The sequence below is a fragment of the Castor canadensis genome, chromosome 9 (assembly GCF_047511655.1).
Source record: "Castor canadensis chromosome 9, mCasCan1.hap1v2, whole genome shotgun sequence".
NCBI lineage: Eukaryota > Metazoa > Chordata > Mammalia > Rodentia > Castoridae > Castor > Castor canadensis.
Genome location: NC_133394.1, coordinates 91,365,369 through 91,384,961, shown reverse-complemented (window position 1 = coordinate 91,384,961; position 19,593 = coordinate 91,365,369).

Sequence of the window (19,593 nt, the reverse complement as noted above, 5' to 3'; positions counted from 1 at the left end):
AGACAGATAATGAAGCGTCCCTAGAGCCAGCTACAGTACTTGTTGTGACTACGATTATGCCTTCAAATACAGAATTAGTAACTCCAGAACCCAGGGAAAGCCACTGCAGGAAGACTAACAGCAGATGGGGCCTTCAGTAATGGATGTATCCAACCTGTAGTGATGTGGCAAGATCAGAACTGTACTCTCTCTCTTCCCATCTCCCTGTCTCCCACTACTGCCACTCCCTGGGCAAACCAACCAGAAGCCAGAGGACATGGCATTGGTGACATAATCAGTATGGGTCAACCTCCCTGGGGACAGGGAAGCCAGGGTTGGGCAAGCAGATCTGGAGAAGCAAATGAAAAATACACCATATCGTTTCTCACCCCAGAAAACAATCACCGACTGCAATCTAAAAGGTAAAAAGTTCAAGATATGACCAGAGGAAAATAATATCTAAGCAGGTAGTAAGAGCCTTGGCTGACATTCACCATCCAGTAGGGATAAATAACCATAGGCTGGCATGCAGGTTTCTTGAAGAAAATACATTTCTTAGGATCATAAAGAAGGAACAGGGAGGATAAAAGGGTTGGGTGCATTCTTGGAGTGAGTTTAACAGTAGGAGGAAGATAATGGCTGAAAACCAAGAAGAAAGACTTGGAAGAAAATTCCAATTTAATGGGGAATTTTCAAGTGAACCTCTGGCCATTCCATATGATGAGATATCTTCCTATGATTATACGAACCACATTAAGAATGAAAAAAGGGATCTTCTCAGTGTGATGCCTTTCTTATAGAAACTAAAGGATTGAGCTTCCACCAAGGTTGGTTATGGGGCTACCAATGGGAAAGAACCAAGAAGAAAGATATGTTTCTTAGTTAAACAGGAAAGCAACTGGGGTTCAGAGAGGTAAAGTGGCTAGCCAAAGGGCCATGCTAGAAGGGACAGAGCAGGACTCAAAACCTGGTCTGACTTTAACTTTGGGCATTTTCATCTGTCAATCTGTCTCCTTTCAATATATCTCTAACACAGAAGCAGAAAGGTAAGCCTTATACCTCCCTGAATATAGAAGGTAAAACTCTATAATTCTTGTAGTTTATAGACGCATATTAACACAAAGGCTAGAATTTAGCGAGTACATACCATGTGCCCCAGGCTTTAAGTCAATCATCTTATCTAATCAAAAAAACCTTCTATTGCTATCCCATTTTACAGATGAGAAAACAGATTATAAAGATGAAGCAACTTTCCCACAGTTGCAAAGCTAGTAAAATTTGAGTTCAGAATTCAAACCTAGGCAGTCTATGTTTCTAGATATTTTTGATGAATACAGGTTTCATTTTAAGCATTTAAGAAGGGAGGGTTTATACATTTTAATGAAGACCTACAATTTGAGATGTTTTGTAAAGTTGGATTGCTTCCAATTCCAAGTCACTATGGCTCTGTCATCATGATAAGTCTCCTTGGTTTTCAGTTCTGATCCCTCCCATCTTGTGTACTGCAATAGCTGCTGTACTGTGCTTCTCACATTTTTCTCTTTGAAGTGAGACAAGTGGCACCTTTGGAGTCCCACAGAGCCTCCTCAGGAATGCCATATGTTAGCTGATGTCCCCTGCCATGATCTCAGCAACCTGTCATCCCATACTTGATCCTCTCTGCAGGCAAGAGCCAGGCTCAGGAGCTCAGGAGGGAGGAAAGTTTCTTTTAACAAGGAAAGGGAGGAGGAAGCATCAGTGTTCTTTGTTGTTCATGTTCCTCAAAGTAGTTTCTCAGGCACTTAGACTTTGGCAGTACTTAATCCCATTGATAGGGCTGGCAGTAGGAGTGCTGTCCTGACTTATCTGCAATGCTCTAATGAGCACTGTGGTCTAAGATGCTAGTTAGACATCCTAGATGTTTCCCTAAAACATTTTATTCAGGGATTTCAAAACATCCCAGGATTCTGGGAAGGCAACAATCTAATACTCCAACCTCTATTCTATGGAATAAGAGGTTTGGAAATGACAGCTGTGGAGATGTGTAACGCAGATCTCCAATCAAAAGAGGACTTGCTGAGCAGTAATGAGTGGGATTGGCTGGCAGCCTATAGGTACAGGGCCTTCAGGCTATGCCACGCTCCTCCTGAGTGTCCCCACAATACCACTGAAGCTGGGATCACCAACGTCTGGTCATGTCTGCCCATGTGAGGCTCCTCTGAAAAGTGAGCTTCTTTCCAGAGCTTGGTAGACATGTGTGTAGATCCACACACAGATTGAGGCTCTCTCTGTCCAATCCTGCTTTCTTCTTTTCCTTTTCCAGATGTCAGATCTTCATTGTGGTGTGAGGGCTTCCCTGTCCAGTCCTATATCCTCCCACTTTATCATTCGTGGTCACTACGCCCCGATTAACCCCTTGTCCTCCTAACTCCATCTCAACATCTGTCTCTTAGAGATGCTGGACTGACAGCAAAGGAGATGTCATCCTACTTCCTTCCTATAAAGACATCTCTGTGGAAATCAAATGAGACTTATGCTAAGAGAATGCGGCATGGGAACACACTAAGAGGGTGGGAGACATCCTAATCCCTCTCACTGTGGTTAGGATGGTCACAATCTGGTGTGCATCTCTAACTTCAGGAAGGACCTTATGTCCCAGCCTCCCTCCACTGCCACACAGTGGCGATGTTCCTCTCACATCCTGACTCCTGATTTTCTGTTTCCACTCAAGCCAGCCCTCTTCTTCAAGTCAGCCTAGGCTGGCTTAGTCATGCTAATTCCAGAGTATGCTATAGCCGAGCTGGGTTTTCCCACCTTGGGGCCTAGAAGACATTCCATTTTGTTCCTGTTCAGTTGTTTGTTTATTTTGTGTTGCTTTAAGGATCCATCTCCAAATAGCTGTGCAGCCCTCACCCCCCATTGTTTATTGATTGCTCAATTTCAGTTCTCAGAGGAAAGGCCTTTAAAATAGCATCAATTATGGAACACAGTGTTCCCTGGAGACCGTTGAGTAGCTTCGTTTGTTTACATGTTTATTAAGCATCTACTCTGTGACAGGCATTCAGGTAGTTGATTGGCACCCAGCAAGAAAGAGACACACATGCTCTCTCAGAAGTTCACAGAAGCTGTTTATAAGTTAAAACAAAGCAACAAGTCAGAAGAGGTGAGACTTAAGCTAAAAGTAGAGTGACTCACTCATCAGCTCCTCCCTGTAACCTGTAGATTTTAACCTTTCCATCCTCCATGAAACAGCTTCAGAGATTTTCAGACCAGCACATCCTCTCCACATGCACAAGACATCACATATGGACATGGAGTTGTCTGCCAATCTATGCTTCTTGTCCCTGTCTGGTGCCACCCTCAGATCCCCTCTGCTGATAGCTGCCTGCCTGAGATGATGTCATTCTCAGCAAGTCCTGGAAAATAGTAGAGCTGCCTCAGAGGTAACCGCTCTGTACCAGGCACACATCCGGTGCATCTGCAAGACTGTCTGTGTTCAGGTTCAGTCTTGTCCTGATTTCAGAATGTATTTGTGCTGAATGGGCTTCTTCTCATTTATGGATGCCTGCCCTTCCATTTGCCCATTTATGCGATCATTTATCAGTTCTCGCCTCCTAAGTAAGAATTCACAAAGCTCAAGATAGACTTGCCCAGATCACAGACTGGCTATAATCCTTAAAAAGATTACAACTGGAAATAATGACAGTCCTCTAGTCTGGCATTTAAGAAACCCTTTCCCAGAAGGCAGGGGACTTAGATGCTTTAACAGTTTTTCCTAAGTTTGGGAATGAGAATGACAAGGCTACAGTGGGCCTCAGACCTAGCCCAAGCCCCTCGTTTTATAAAGAGCAGCATGAACTCCAGTGCAGTGAAACAACTTTCTTACATCAGAAAGCTGCTGGCAGATCAGAGACTAAGTCCCAAGACCCTTCCTCGCAGCCCAGCTGTGTTTTACAACAGCTGTCCCACCCTGGGCCCACCTGCTCCCTCTGGCTCCCCAGCTAGTTTTGCCTTTGCATAAGGTAATCCCCACCATGTTCCTTTCTTTCATCCTCTGTCCCCCCGGCTTCCTTCTCTGGCCTCTTCTCCCTCTGCAGTGTTTACATTCCTGTCGGTCTGTTCCCCTTTGTGCATCCTTGTACCAAGCATACCATTTACCGTTCTCCTTTACATCCCATATTATTAAATGATGATGGCTATGGAAATTCTGAACTGTCTTCAAAATTTCATTCTATGAATATGCTACTGGTTGAGTAGTCCTTATCCAAAATGCTTGGATTTGAGATTTTTTGGGGGTGGAGTTTGGATTATATACATAATCATAGCTTGGAGGTGGAATAAACACCAAATCATTTATGTTCCACATACACCTTATGCACACTTATGTAATACTAATAATTTTGTGCATCAAACAAAGTTTCTTGGTGTGAAATTTCCACTTGTGGTGCCATATCAGCACTCAAAATGTTTTGATTTGTGGAGCATTTCAGATTTCAGATTTGGGATTAGAATGCTCAATGCGTACAAAGTCTACTAGAAAAAACAATACTACAAAATTCCCAGGGCTTAATACCAAAGCACTTCTGAATGGCAGAGTTTTAGAGTGGTTCCCTAAGGGCCCTCAGGACTTTAAGATGTGCAGTTTCTGGGTCATCTCTACTTTCTGCAAGTTAATAAAATAACAAGCATCTGTAGAGCATAATTGCATGGCCTTGAATATGGCAGATATTTGCCCTCTGGGAACAGACAATCTGGTTGGTTTCAACACACCAGGGGTGGAGGACACAGATGACTACACTGCTCGCCAGTCTGCCATTTTTCCTAATGTTTTCTCACAGCACCACGAGGGAAAGGAAAGCAGCCTTTTCTGGGCTGGGCTGGCCCTGGGTGAGAAAACCCAGTATTCTTTGTTCCTTTTTTTGGTTCATTTCATTTCTTGCTTGAGTAGCTGTGTTTCTTCTTAGGACTCAGTGTCCTGGAAACTGCATAAAGGAGTCATAACATTGGAACCCAAACAGAACTCCTGTCCTATATCCCCACAACAGCTGTGAAGCAGCTGCACCATTGTGCTCTAAAGCTACTTAGTGTAAGACACACAGGATGGAGAGAGAAGTCCTCTCCATAGTCCAAAGCTATGTGAGAAATGCAAAGCTCTGTGACAACAGCTGACAGGTAGCATATACATCATGAAAACATTGGTACATTAGAATGACTGTTTAGTGGCCAGGTGTGCTGGTGCATCCTGCAATCCCAGCCACTCAGGAGGCAGAGGCAGGAGAATCATCAGTTCAAGACTGGTATGGGAAAAAATTAGCAAGACCCTATCTCAAAAACAAAAGTAACAATGAGAGGGCTGGGGACATAGCTCAAATAGTGGAGAACTTGCAAGTACAACATCCTGGGTTCAATTCGCAGTACTACAAAAAAGAATGAATGCACAGTGGACATGATTAGAGAAGTATTTTAAGGATTTTTCCCAACAAAAGTTACGTTCTCAAAACTTTCAATTGAAGACAAATTAATTTTTAAGCTGGATGGCTGGAAGCGTGGCTCAAGTGGCAGAGCACCTGCCTAACAAGCATGAGACCGTGCTGAATGGAGTGGCTCAGGCTCTTAATCCCAGCGACTCAGGAGATCAGGAGGATTGGGGTTCAAGGCCAGCTCAAGCAAAAAAATACACTAGACCCTCTCTGAAAAATAACTAAAGCAAAAAGGGCTGAGAGCATTGATCAAGTGGTAGAGTGCCTGCTTAGCAAGCAAGAGGACCTAAGTTCAAACCCCAGTAACACCACCATAAAAGAAAGGAAAAGAAAAAGTTAGTTTTTAATAAAGGAAAGGGAGAACTATGACTGCTGCTATAACACATCATAGTGGCAGGTAAAATGTGACTCCCTGTCATCCTCACCTCCTTCCCTTGCCTCAATGCCCTACCCAAAATGGCATGAACTTTTTCCCTGGAGCAACCAAGATGAATGTCTGCTGCTGGAGCCAGGCCCCCAATTCAGGCACAGAACCATTCCTTAGAGTTGGCAGCCTGACTAGCCTTTGATCTGCTTTCCTCAAGTCAACTTTGCTCCTGTGATGTGCAAGACAGGACAAGAGCCCAGGCCAGGCAGGGATGGCTGCAGGCAGGGTTTTCTCCAATGCTGCTCAGAAAGGCTTTGGCGTTCCCAGGCTGGAGTACAGCTGCTGGCTGCAATGGCTTGTGTGCTACATCCTCTGGGAAGGAGTCTGGGTGCTCTCGTGCCATAGGATGCATGGTGACCAATAGGGGACCAAATGAAAGGCAGTCATAAGTTATTTTCTGAACCTAGCTTTTTCTTCCCATCCTTTTTAGTGACACCTTCCTCCGAGTCCTTTAGGACTCTAATGACTTCCTGTGCTTTTCTGAACCCTCCTCCTCAATTCCTGCCACAATTCTCTGTCAGGAAAGGATCACTGAAGGGCTTTCCTTATCTGTGGCCCCAGGAAAGGATCACTGACATGCGTTGTTGATGAAAGCGTAAATCCATATTCCCCTTCTAAAGAGATCTACGATATATAAATTTTAAATGTGCATTCTCTTACGCCCAGGAATTTCAATTCTGGAAATGTATCCTAAATGATGCCACAGATAAGCAGAAATGTATGTACAAAATTGTTGACTGCCACTTTAATTAAAAATACTGAACATTACAAATAACATAGACATCCATCAGAAGGGGATCAGTTAAATAAATGATTATATCAGCAGACCAGGAAACACTATCCATTAAATTAATGAAGCAGCGCCACACCTATTGACACTAACATGTGCCCCTGGTAGATTGTTTACAGAGAAAAGTAAGTTGTAAAGGAGTATGTAAATCCGGGCCCCACTTAAAGAGGAAAGAAAATTTAGGGATTTATACTTCCATAAAAGAGTGAAAAGATAGTCTGTTGACAGTAGTATCTGAGGAGTAGCATTTTAGTCATTATCTACTTTTTCTGTATTTTTGTATTTTTACATAAGTGTCATTAACAGAAAAAATGTTTTTACTTTTTACTTTATTTTTGGTGATGCTGGGGTTTGAAACCAGAGCCTCAAGTTTGCTAGGCAGGCACTCTACAATTGACCAGCTCTGCCCGCTCTTTCTTGTGATAGTTTTTTCAAGAACTATTTGCCCCAGCTCGCTTCAAACCTTGATCCTCCTGTGCTCTGCCTCCTGAGTAGCTAGGATTACAGGTGTGAGCCACCTGCGTCCAGCTTGATGTAATTTTTTAAATCTCTCAGGAAAATATAAGTGATGCATGCCTTCACACAGAAGGCATGTGTACAGAACTTTGCAGTTTTATTTTCTCCATTAAGTTATTCATCCTTCCCAATCCTGTGGAGCAGGAAAGGAAGAGCCCAGTATTGTCAAAATAAACACAACCTTACAGTCACTAAAGTGGGGATAGCAGACCTTGTTCAGTAAGTACTCACAGGAGGAGGAAGAGCTGTTCTCCATTCTGATTTGTACAGAAGTGACGGGACCTTTTAAAAGGGGAAGCATGGCATGATGGCTCATACCTGTAATCCCAGCTGCTGTGTAATCCTACCTGCTCAGAAGGCAATCTGAGGACAGACCAGCAAAGTGTAAGACCCTACCTAAAAAATAAACTAAAAAGCAAAAATGGCTGGGAGCGTGGCTCAAATGGCAAAACAGTAGCATAGCTAGTACAAAGTCTTAAGTTCATTCCCCAGTACAAAAAACAATGTTTTTAAATAAAAGGGAATAAAGAGAAAGAATAAGAAAGGACTCAAGTGAACAACTGCAAGGGACTGGTCAGTATAACTATGATTAAGCCAGCTATGTTTGTGAGCTGACAACCAGAAATTAGGAATTTATCCTCCCATAGATGTTGAAGAGAGACAGAGGCCTGTGCTTCCTGATGGTGGCATTTCAAAGGAATGGCTTTCAGGTTCTTAAGAAAGACACTCATTGATAGGACATACATATATTTTCAAAGGGACAGAAAAAGAATTCACAATGTTAAACCCTTTGTAGTGAATGTCCCAGGAAAATGCTTAGGAAAGGGAGATCAGTGGCCTAATGTCAGATCCAGATAGAACAAACAGCAAATTCCTTCCCCAGCCCTGGGCTTTCCCAGACGGGAATTCCAGGGGCTAGGTTGTCTCAGGGAAACAACCTGAGACTGCTAGAAGTCATGCTAAGGTTTAGTTGAGTGTCTTAGTGTAGATATTTGAATGGAGTGTTTGTGCTATACTTAGTATCCTTTTTAAATTAAAAATCTAGTTCTCTTCCTGGCATGGTGACTTACACCTATAATCCTACTGCTGGGAGGCCGAGAGCAGAAGGATTGAGTTTCAAGGCATCCAGGCAAAAAGATCTCAAGACCCCATCTCGACCAATAAAAATCTGGTTCTCAGAGAAATTCTGTAGTGTGGTATGTTGAAGTTGTGTCACATGAATCAACTTCCAGAAAGAACTTGTCACCGCACTGCAAGAAGGGCAGTGGCTGACAGCTTTTAACTCCAGCACCTCCAACTCCACCTCAGCTTTTGAGTTGTAGCCAAGTTCTCCCGGGGTAGGACCAAGTACTTGGGAGCACAAAGCCTGGTCAGTTCTGCTCCCCCATGGGTGACCCAAATGGGCAACTTGTGCTCCAAAGTCCTATGTCAGCTGGACCTTTTATCACATCTACATCATAGAGGTCCTCCCTGCCCAACCCTTCTGCCTCCCCCTTTCTTGTTCACAAGGATGACCCCCGACAAACTTCTTGTACTTCTGACTATCTCTGCATCTGTTTCCTGGGTACCAGAACTGAAAAATGAGGCTTGTCCAAAACTACATTCACAGCTGATTGGTTTGCTACAGGGTTTGAGAACCTAAGTTTCTAGATCCCGTGAAAGTGTAAATACTGTTGGAGATACATGTTAACCAGGCTGAAAGTGATTAGCTAAAGGAAAGACATGCTGGAAGAGGAACTGAGGGACTCTGCAAAGAAGACATCCATCATTTCAAATGCTTGAAATCACACCATATGGCCTTTTAGTTCTATTCATTAGATTAGGAACATGTTCAGAGGCAATGCCAAGGTGCTAACACAGCTCATTCTGCTACTGTGTTTCCTGTTATACAGTGAAGTTTAAGGGTGAGAACGGAACTTGAATTCCTTGTTTGCATTTCCATTACCTAGGACAACATTCTACATCACAGGACCTCAATAATAGTTCAATAATTGAGTGCTGTTTTAGCAGGAAGGTCATAGGGATGAAAGTGGAGGTAATGATTGTTGTAGTCAGTACTGACTGTATTTGAGGCATCATTCCAAATTTGTTATTGTGTGTCATCTTATTCAATACACATAGTAAACCCAGAAGGCAGTGCTGCCTGTGGTGTCAGAAACAGATTCTGTGACTCTCTAAGGTGCACCCTGTTTGTTAGGTAGCACCCTTGAGGTTAGCACCCCTGGAGAAAGAAGATAAGGTTGAATAGAGGGAACTGAGCTACATTATCAGCCACCAGAATCTCTGGAGCCCACCGATTCATCTAGATTATCCTGTGTTGGACCCAAGTGACCAGGCTTTTACACCTGCTCCCACCAGAGGTGGACCTTCCTAGGCAGAGGGAGAGCTTGAGTGAGTCACTCTCTGCATCAGAGGCGGTGCTCACACACTACACAGCTGGGGCTTTGTTAGAAAATTTCTGTACTCCCCCTGGGTAACCACTGACATCATTAGCCTTTTATAGCCATTAAGAAACTGTGGCAAAAAACTCTTCACTTAACTCTCTGCCGGGTCAGAGAATTAATGGTCAAACCCAGATTCAAACACTGATGACTGGTGCCAACTGTATTCTTCATTGCTACACCTTGTATTAAAAAGATGCACATACATGTAGCAATGAGCTGTGGCCTCCCGCATACCGTAGGACGATATGAAATCCTAGCCTTGCAGAAGGGTGACTTTGTCCATGCATGCATACAAGTTTAACTTTACAAACTATGTATCCCCACAACCAAAAATGGAGAAGACACTGTCAGGCATGACGATCAGCATGGAAAAATGTGCACGTTTTTCCCAGCATTATGTGAGGACTCATGAAGGACATAAAAAAAGCAGAACACATGGTCTCTTCCCACAAGAAGCTTACAGTTTAGGCAAGAGGATAAAGCAGACATGTGAAATAATTATTGGAAGAACACCAGAGCCTAAATGAGAAAGTATGAGATGATTGCTATGTTTGATGATAGTAAAAAAAAAAGGGGGGGTGGGGCATAGGGCAAGCAAAGCCCTTAAAAACAAACAAACAAAAGTCTACTGTTATAAAGGTCCACTCCCACTAACGCTGAAGGACTTTAGGTCTTGGAACCCAGAATAATGATGAAGTTTAAACTCCCACCTATGTGTAAAAAGGACTAACTATAGACACCCAGAAGGCCTTATAGGCATGAGTACAAAGTTTCCAGTACAAATTAAAATTCCCTGGAATCTCTGGTTCAGGAGTGGCTCCGTGGTAGAGTGCATGTTTAGCATGCACAAGACTCTGGGTTCCATCTCCAGCATTAAAACAAAGTACAAAAAATTCCCCACTTTTGATGAGTCTCTCTGTCCCTAGAGTGCCTTGGATTTTCACATTCTGTCCTAATCTGGCTAAGTAAGGGCGTTTTAACTCTCAGTCTTCGCCACTTTTTCTTTATGTGGGTGAAAGTACCTGAAAACAGAGCAGGTGAATACTGATTTATTTTACTGGTATTTTGAGTAGGATTTTCTTCATAAAGTGTCTGTGATTTATTCAACAACTGAATATCATCAGCTGTGGAGTGCTGTTTAGCTTTGTGGTTAAGAGCATAGTGTTTAGCAGGAAGACTTGAACTGTAGCTCCATCACTTACTAGATCTGTGTCAAGGTACATAGCTTCTCTAATCCCTATCCTTCTCATAAGTAAGAGGAGATGAATACCAGGACTTGTCAAATATAATTTTGATGAGAATAAATGTTGTCAGATGCTTGAGAAATAGTGTCAGTAAGGTTGCTTATTATCTGAAATAAAGCAGCAGCAGCAGCCCACATGAAGAGTATTGGCAGAAAAACCAGGTGCTGGGCATTCAAACAACAGAGACAAACAGCTCCCACGTTCATGAGACAGATAGGTAAGGTAAGAGAGCAGGGGGGAAAGAAAAAACAGGGGAGTAACAGGTAGGATAAGAAAACATAGCTTTATAGAAACATGTAACAATGACAAGGAGAGAAAAGTCAGCAAGCTCCTGAGAAATTTGTTGAAAGAAAACACCATCACAACCTTTAAAAATTATGCTATTTGCTAGGAATTTTGGGGTCCCGCCAGTAGACTAAGTTCCCTAAGGGGAGGGATATTGTGGGTTAGGTTTGGGGTTATGTGCTTCACACATAAGAGGTATTCAAATGCCCAGTGAGTGAGTGAACTAGAGAATGAATGGGTGAAGAAAATCCTTAGGGGATTAAGTAGGAGTTTAACATTGAGGATGACAGGGTGTTCTGTCAGAGGAAGGTGTACATAAACTTGAAGTAAGCAAAAGCATGACAAATGAAAGGAGCTGAAATCCAATGAGGCCAGCATGTATGCCTATGTGGACACCATGAAAGGAGGCTGAGAAGGGAGCAGGGGCCAACCAAAAAAGGTCTGGTAAGTCATGGTAATGAATTTGAACTTGATACTAAGCAACAGTAAGAAACCATTAAGGATTTTCAGCAAAGGAATGATGTAATCAGTGTGTGGTTTTTACAGATTATTGTTGCTTCTGTTAAAACACCAATACTTCAAATCCATGTTAAGAAGAAACTACAGATAGGCATTGCTTTTTTTTTAAAAGAATTCTCTGTAATCTCACCACTTGACTATGAATAAGAAGTAATCTGTGTCCATTTTCTATTGTTATGTAACAAAACACCCCAAAACCTAGTGGTGTGAAATAAATGACACACTTCATAAATGTCTGTGGGTTAATTTGGATTGGAGGGTGATTCCTCTACAATCTGTGATATAGCTAAGGCTATAGCTACCAGTTAACCTTTACAAACTATGAATTGCCACAAGAATGGAAAAGACAAAGTCAGACATGATTATCAACACAGAAGAATGGTGACACACTGGTGGGCCAAAACAATGAGGGTACAACACAAAAATGTCTGGAAACTGACCACCTAACATGGTCTCTTGTCCTGAAGAGTGTCTTCCCATGGCCTCTCTCTTTCAGTAATCCAGCCCTGGACTTGTCTATATATCCCTAATAATCCTCAAAAGAAAGGACCGTGCCTCTCAGTTTCCACCTGTCTCCTCATCCCCACCACCACTGCCTTTATTCAGTCCTTCATCACCACTGTTTTATTTTTGCAGGTCTCCTGACCAGTCTCCATGTCACTCATCCCTACCTGCTCCAGTCCACTTTTCAGATAACTGGCTGCTACGTTTCTTAGCACACATTTTTTTTTGCTTAGGAAATGGCAAGGAGTAATAGGACATAGAGAGGTGCAGATTAATTAGGAAGAGACGTGTATGTCATGATATAGATTTTCTCCTGGCTTAGGAGGACTTCTTGAGCAATTTAAGACAGTAATCAAGTTTGCATGTTTTAAAAGACCATGTTATCATCAAAACAGATCAGGAGTAAGCCTGGAATGTGAGATCACTAAGACATGGTTGTAACTCTGCTGACTGCAGATCTGAACTAAGCCAGTGGCAGAAAGAGACTGAGTGAAGGGATGTAAATGGAGGCTATCTTGGAAACAAACGGAAGGAGATGAGGCTGTTGCCTAAGTTTCTAAGTTGATAGAATTCTCATTCAGTGATGCAGACGTTCAAGAAGAACAGGTTTAGGAGTAATCAGATTTCCAAGTAGGATGCCAGTGTGAGGAAACAGGTTGGGAGCTCAGTGAAGAGGGCTAGACTAGATATACTGCAAACCAGAACTGAGAACACAGGAAACTGGACAGAATCACCCAGAAAGAACACGGTTAAGAAAAGCAGTAAGACCCTGGAGATTTGAGGAGGGTCAAGATTTAGAATGCCACAAGTAACTTTCACATTTCAACAAATCAAAATGTGGAAGCAGAATTTATTGTCCATTATCTACCAAAAATATTAGTAAAGAGGATCATCCCAAGTAGATTCTCCCCTGGGATAGGAAACCTTGCCCCTATCTCCATGGAGAAAGAGGCGGTCCATGAAAACTGTTTGGTAAACCTGACTTTCTAACCAGAGAAAACAGGTCTACAAAATCAAACTAGATGGAGCATTTATTTTTTTAAAAACACAGAGGGGGTGGGGGGATATAAAAGCCAGAAGTCAATGGGGATCCATCACCACTAACACCCCATGCTTATTCGCCAAGTAACTATTCTGATTAGAATTTGGTTTGTCTCCAGAAAGAGATTGTACTACCTGTCAACCTGGACATTCTAGCCACATTACACCTGTTGCCTTTCACTATAAATTAATCAGCATTCAAATTAATACATGAGTCTGAGATTTTACTTAACATGAATCTGCCCCAGAAAGTGGTCAGTTCTCAAGTGATAAATTCACATTCAGTATTTCTGAGGCTAAGGGTCAAATTTGGTAGGAACTATAACTGAGAGAGGACTTCCGGAAGCTAGTCACAAGACTGTCCAAGGAGGCACTCCAGCCTCACTTCAGGGCTTCTTATTGAAATTCAGTAACAACTTTTACCAAAAGATTAAAAATTGAGATATGATTGCAAACAAGGAGAATTCATTAATGTTCCTATTTTCAATTATAACCTATTATCCCTTCAAAAAGCTCCACCTCAGAAAACATCCCATGGATGTTGACTTACCCATACAAAAGTAAGTTACCAATGTCTGATAATAATACATAATACACAATAAGTTATATTTACATGCAATGACTAAATTGTCACAGACACAGGGTAAAAAACAGCACTTTATGTACATTTTAAAGATTTACATTTTCATACACAGCTTATAAACTTTAAAATTCTCTGTACAAAATCTTAGGTATACAGAGTTGACACACCCCCATTTTTATGGCTGCATCACCACACAGATTTGCTTAAAACTATACCACAAACACTTAAGCTCCTTTTACTTCATATTCAAGTCTTGGCACCCATGTACTAATACATTATTTTTGAAATGTGAATTACAAAAGAAGTAAAATGTAATTGTGCAGACATTTTAATATAACAATGAAATAAAATGTGCTATTAAACCAACGTCGATCAACTTTAGTCACCTAGCTGTTTAACTTCCTGTACCGCTTTCATACAGGTGCATGCAAAACTAGCAAATTATGGACTCTTAAACATTCAAATAACACTACAGTCTGACAGTACTTAGGCATTAAGAATGCAACTGTCTAGGAGCCCTAGACTGAGAATTACTTCTGCTTTAGCAGAAACCCCAATGAAGAAAATTCACAGAAATGTTAATATTATAATTCCTAAAGTTATAGCATCTGCTTCAGAATACACTGATCACGTAAAAAGCAAAACAACAAAATAGGTATTTGACATCCCAGAGTACTGATGAGCCTCTCTTGTGAGGATGGGGAGAGGAAATCTTGGATAAGCCATTCAAGAATTACCCATTGGCCCTGCTAAGGAAGCACTTGACACTCCCAATCTGTTAAATAAAGACACCTAATGGCTTTATAAAACTTCAAGGTAAGCTTCACTATTCATCTTTAAAAATCTTCTTGAAAAGTAACAAAGGTTTCAGCACCTTCCCTTCTCCCCAATGTAGCTAAGGACCAACGAGGAAAATTAAGTGCCAATATCCAAAGTATTGTTAATAGTTTAAGAGGCACTAACCCATTTGATGGTTTAGAATTAAATATGAAAATAGGCCAGATCTGATCTGAATAATAAACAGAATACATGTAATTCCTGCCTACATGGGGGCTGGACCAGAAAACTACCTACTCCCCATTTATTGCTTTGAAACTGTTACACACACTTTAAATTCTGACACAGAACCTGGAGAGGTCTAAGCAGGAAAGCACAGTGTCTGCGCCACTTTGAAGTCGAAGAAGAAGCTGCAGTCTTGATCACTGGGAGGAGAACTGCTCAGGCTCTCTTCTCTACAGCTCACGTCTTCACAAGAGTCCTCCCTGATGGGAAAGAGACAATAATGAGGCATCACTGCTTAAAACACACAAGGGTTTATAGGGAAGATAAAAACCAAGCCTGCTGTAGTCTGTATGAGTATCTCTAGTCTTAGGGTTTTGTATTCAGAAGCTAACCTTTATTTTACAGGGGCAAATTTAACTTCCAAGGCCTTCCTAAAGTGAAGTTGACTGTAATCTTGTCAATTGACTTTTTTAAGAGGCTTACCCAAACTACTAGTTGCCAAACTATTATGCCATACTAAATAATAACTGCAACAGCAACTAACTGTAGAATCCTAAGTATTTTAAATCCAATAAATGTGAACTAAAAACTACCTCCCACCACTCAGTCTTCTTAGTCTTGTTTCAATAATTCCATTACTGTCCCTCTCAAATACCAAAGCAAGATACAAAGGAGCCACGAATATGGAACTTTTGGTCTTTATAGCAGAAAACAATCAAATTTTGAAAAATTAAATAATTCACTTAATAAACAAAACTAAACTCTAGGAAAGAAAAATGACATTTAAAAACATCTATATATGCCTGCCCTCTTGCCACTAGTGGTTTCCTTTATTTTTTCAATCACCTAACTCTAGTCTCTTCCTATAACACCATATTAACATTAAAAAGCCCAGTTGTTGCTACTGCTTGTTTTAAATAGCTGAACTATATTTCAAAGACCAAGGATAATGAGACAATAAAGTTTTTCTTTGGAAAGGTGGGGGTTTTGTTGGTCATTGTCTATTTTAATGAAATTTTGATGGTTAATTTTCTTGCCTGAAGAAATGACAGTAAGGTCTTTCTTTGATGCCTTTTTTTTTAAGTCTGCGACCATTTTTAAAATAAATTTAAGATTTTTTTGTCTAAAAATCAGTAATATTTAGTCTGCAGAAGTCTAACTAGCCAAGATACCTGTTTACATTTCACTTTCGTCAAAACAGCCCCCTCTGGGATTGTGTGCAGCTCAGGAACACTGTAGTAGCTGTTGTGGAGGTTCTGAGCTGTGCGCCTCAAAACAATCTAAACCATCTTCTTAAGATCTGGTTTGCAACACTCAGGAGAAGAGTATTCAGCCAGGCATTTAGAAACCAATTCCCTCCAGTAAAAGAACTCAGTGTCATTAATGCGAGAAAACATTTTAATGAAGTTACAGTACCGGTTTCCAAACCTTGCTGCACTTTGGAATCACCTGGTGACCTGTAAAAAAAATATTGACGGTCAACAACCACACCCAGATATTTAATCGATACATGTCATGATCTGGGTGACAAGAGTTTTTAAAAGTCCCCTGAGTGATTTAATCTGCAGCCTAAATTTGGAAACCACTGGTTTAGAAGAACCTTGTAAGTGTAATTTAGATGGGATTGAACATAATAGAAAAGGTTGCTACTCTAAGAAAACACCCCAACCTAAAGACTCCAAGTTTGTTAAACAAACTTGCCTACTACATTCTTCAATAGTCAATGCAAAGGAATTCAACATTCCCTTTGTTCCAGAAACCAAATTATGTTTCTCTAACAAAGCACTGCTTGGATTGCTAATAATATACAATTACATTATGAGATCAGAAACAAGTAAAGAAGTTAGCAATATGGAAAAGGAGTTTCAAAAAGAACACAGTTCCTCCACCTCTGAGGAGTGCTCCACCTTGACTGACAGATTTCACGACATCAAGGTTCACTAACTATTCTTCTATATATCAGTATCAATGTGAAGCTCAGATGAAAACTAGTAAAACTGATTGGAACAAAAGCTAGATGTTTCCAACACAATGTTTCTTAGCACACATACTTCTACCACAAATGGAAGATTTGTTTTTTGAGACAGTGTCTTGCTTAGTGCAGGCCTGCCTCAAACTCAGTCTTCCTGCCTCAGCCTCCTAGTGCTGGAATTACAGAAGTGTGCCACCATAATTTATTTTGGCCAACTAAATTATTTTATATCATCTTGCCCTCCATTTCCACCAAGTCCAGCCACACCTTAACTCCCTTGTAATCGGACTTTAACCTCTCCCTTGTCACTACTCTATCACCCCTGAGGATTTCAATGACCTCCTTCAATTTCCATTATACTGCACCACCTATCAAAATTCAATACTCTTGGTCACCTCTTTCTTAAAAATCTCTTTCCAACACATCAGTCCTTTTACTTATCAGGACATATTCTGTCCTGATATTCTGTCACTTGGCTCCTAAAAGGCCAATGCTAAAAACACAACTTCAACTGATCCCTACACAAAGGAGTACACAAGTTTCTTATGTTTTCTACTATCAGTTCTTGGACTGGAGACATGGTTCAAGTGGTAGAGCACCTGCTTAGCAAGTGCACGGCCCCAAGTTCAAACCCTAGTACTGCTAAACAGAACAAAGCAAAACTCGAACTCAACTCTCACTTCTTCATGAGAAATTCCAAATCTCAACCATGTTGAAATCTTCCTGTCTCATCCACCTCCAGCTATGGTTTATCATCTGAATTTTTATTCGGACTGACTAACATGTGTAAGGCACCAACCTGAGTATACAAGCACCTACACCACACTTCTTTCACTTTCTAAAGTCAGTCTGAGCACAGCTGCCTCTGAATGTTGAGTCAAATCTGACAACCAGAGGCCAGGCTAACTCCCTATTATAGCACTATTTCTGAAGGAAACCAATTTGCCTCACAGTATAAAGTCAACTGTAGTAAGACCCTTATATTTTAGATCAATAACTTGATCTCAAAGGAATAGACAGTAAATCTTGATATGGGTTTGTCTTTGTTGCTTGCAAAGCCTCCAAAAACTACCACTCTCTGGGGACTTCCACAATGCTCCATCCAAAGACATGCAGTTCCACGAAGCAAACTATCTGCCCAATGGATTGACAGCACAGAAAATGGGGTATAGAATGGGACCTTGACCTTGGGTTCACTGGTTGAATCCCATGAGACACAGCAACTTTCAAAAGCAATGAGCCTCATAGAACATTAACATTCCTTCCAAAGGTCAATGGATGAGTCAGTGACACCACTTCTAAAAGCAGAGCATAAGAACTAATGGAGCAAATAGTGTAAAAATTTGAGTGCCTATGATATAGTAAGTAAATTTTATCATAGAAGCATCTATATGGTATTGCCTCACCACTAGGAAAGACCACATAGGTCCCAGAACAAAGATAAAAATCAAAGGGTGGTCTTTTTTTGCATCACTCCAGGTAATCCAACAGGTCACTTTCAGCCATTTAATTTATAGAGAGAGCTGACTTACCAGCAGGACAAGGTTGAGCTATTTTTGCATGTGAGGAACAGTAAGATATGAATGGAACACAGGAGGGAGACTTAGACATCTTCTAGGATTTCTTTATCCCATACTAACTCAGATTCAGCAGCCCAACCTTGAAAAAGCATATGGTCACCAGGTGTACAGGACTCAGTATAAACATTTATATCACACCAGGTGAGCACAAATGCTTAGCTGAGGGGAAAAAGAAATCTAGAGTAATACAGAAGGGATCACTTGTGACCCAACATCAACTCCCACAGAAAAACCTGTACTTCACTCCACCATCATCCTCTTGGCTTCTTCTGAAGAACAGAGACCTGTGGGACAAGGAGTTGGTGCCCCATGAAGCTTTGTAGAGAAGTAGGTACATGCACCAGGGACAGATGGGAGCACCAAAATGCCACACTAACTATGTGTAGTTCTGAATGATGCAGCATTGTACCCAGGATGCTAAAGAAACTCCATTTGGGATACTTGGGACTCCTGATGATTTGGACTCTTGTACTTGTGAGCCTTACAGCTCAATTTTAACTTCCTACCCAACATTTCTTACTTTTCTTTCAAAGACAGATCTGAAACATGGTGTGATTGCTGTCACAGAGTCTTCCAACTCCTTCCTCAAATTCCCTCCGTGCCCCTATCCCCAAAGTTATTGAATACCAAATCAGCCTGGCATCTACATCTTAAAGGACATGAACCAGCTAAAAACTGGCACAATAGGATTAATTCATATTAGAGTTTTATATGATTGTAGACAGTCCCAAGCTATTCCATTCAAGGAAACATGACTGTCCATCTTGTTAGAGGAGGTGCCTAGGTCTGGCTCCTGAATTACTTTAAGATCAGAAATATTAACATTATCCCACATTTATGTGATGTCTAAGATCTGGGTCTTCCATTCCACTAACATTTCATTAAATGGCAAATAACCAACTCATTGTTTGGGGTCAATTATCTTGGACATTTCTCTTCTGGTCTTCAAGTTCCAATTGCCACTTCATCTGGGTTGACAGCAGAAAGAACTCATGAATTTCTGTGCATAGCTGTCTACTCATTCCCCTCACTTTATGTGTCAACAAGTTGTTTACCAACAACCATGTCAGATGCTACAGGTGTCCAGACTGACCAAGGTTTTCTGCACCCACACAGGTACCCAGAAAATTGTGTACCACAACTTTCACATTAATAATCACACCACTCAGTTAAACATTTTCTTAGACATGCTTCCTCCATTTCATTCAAAGTTCCTATTTCCTAGACAGATGTTCCAATAAGTACTAA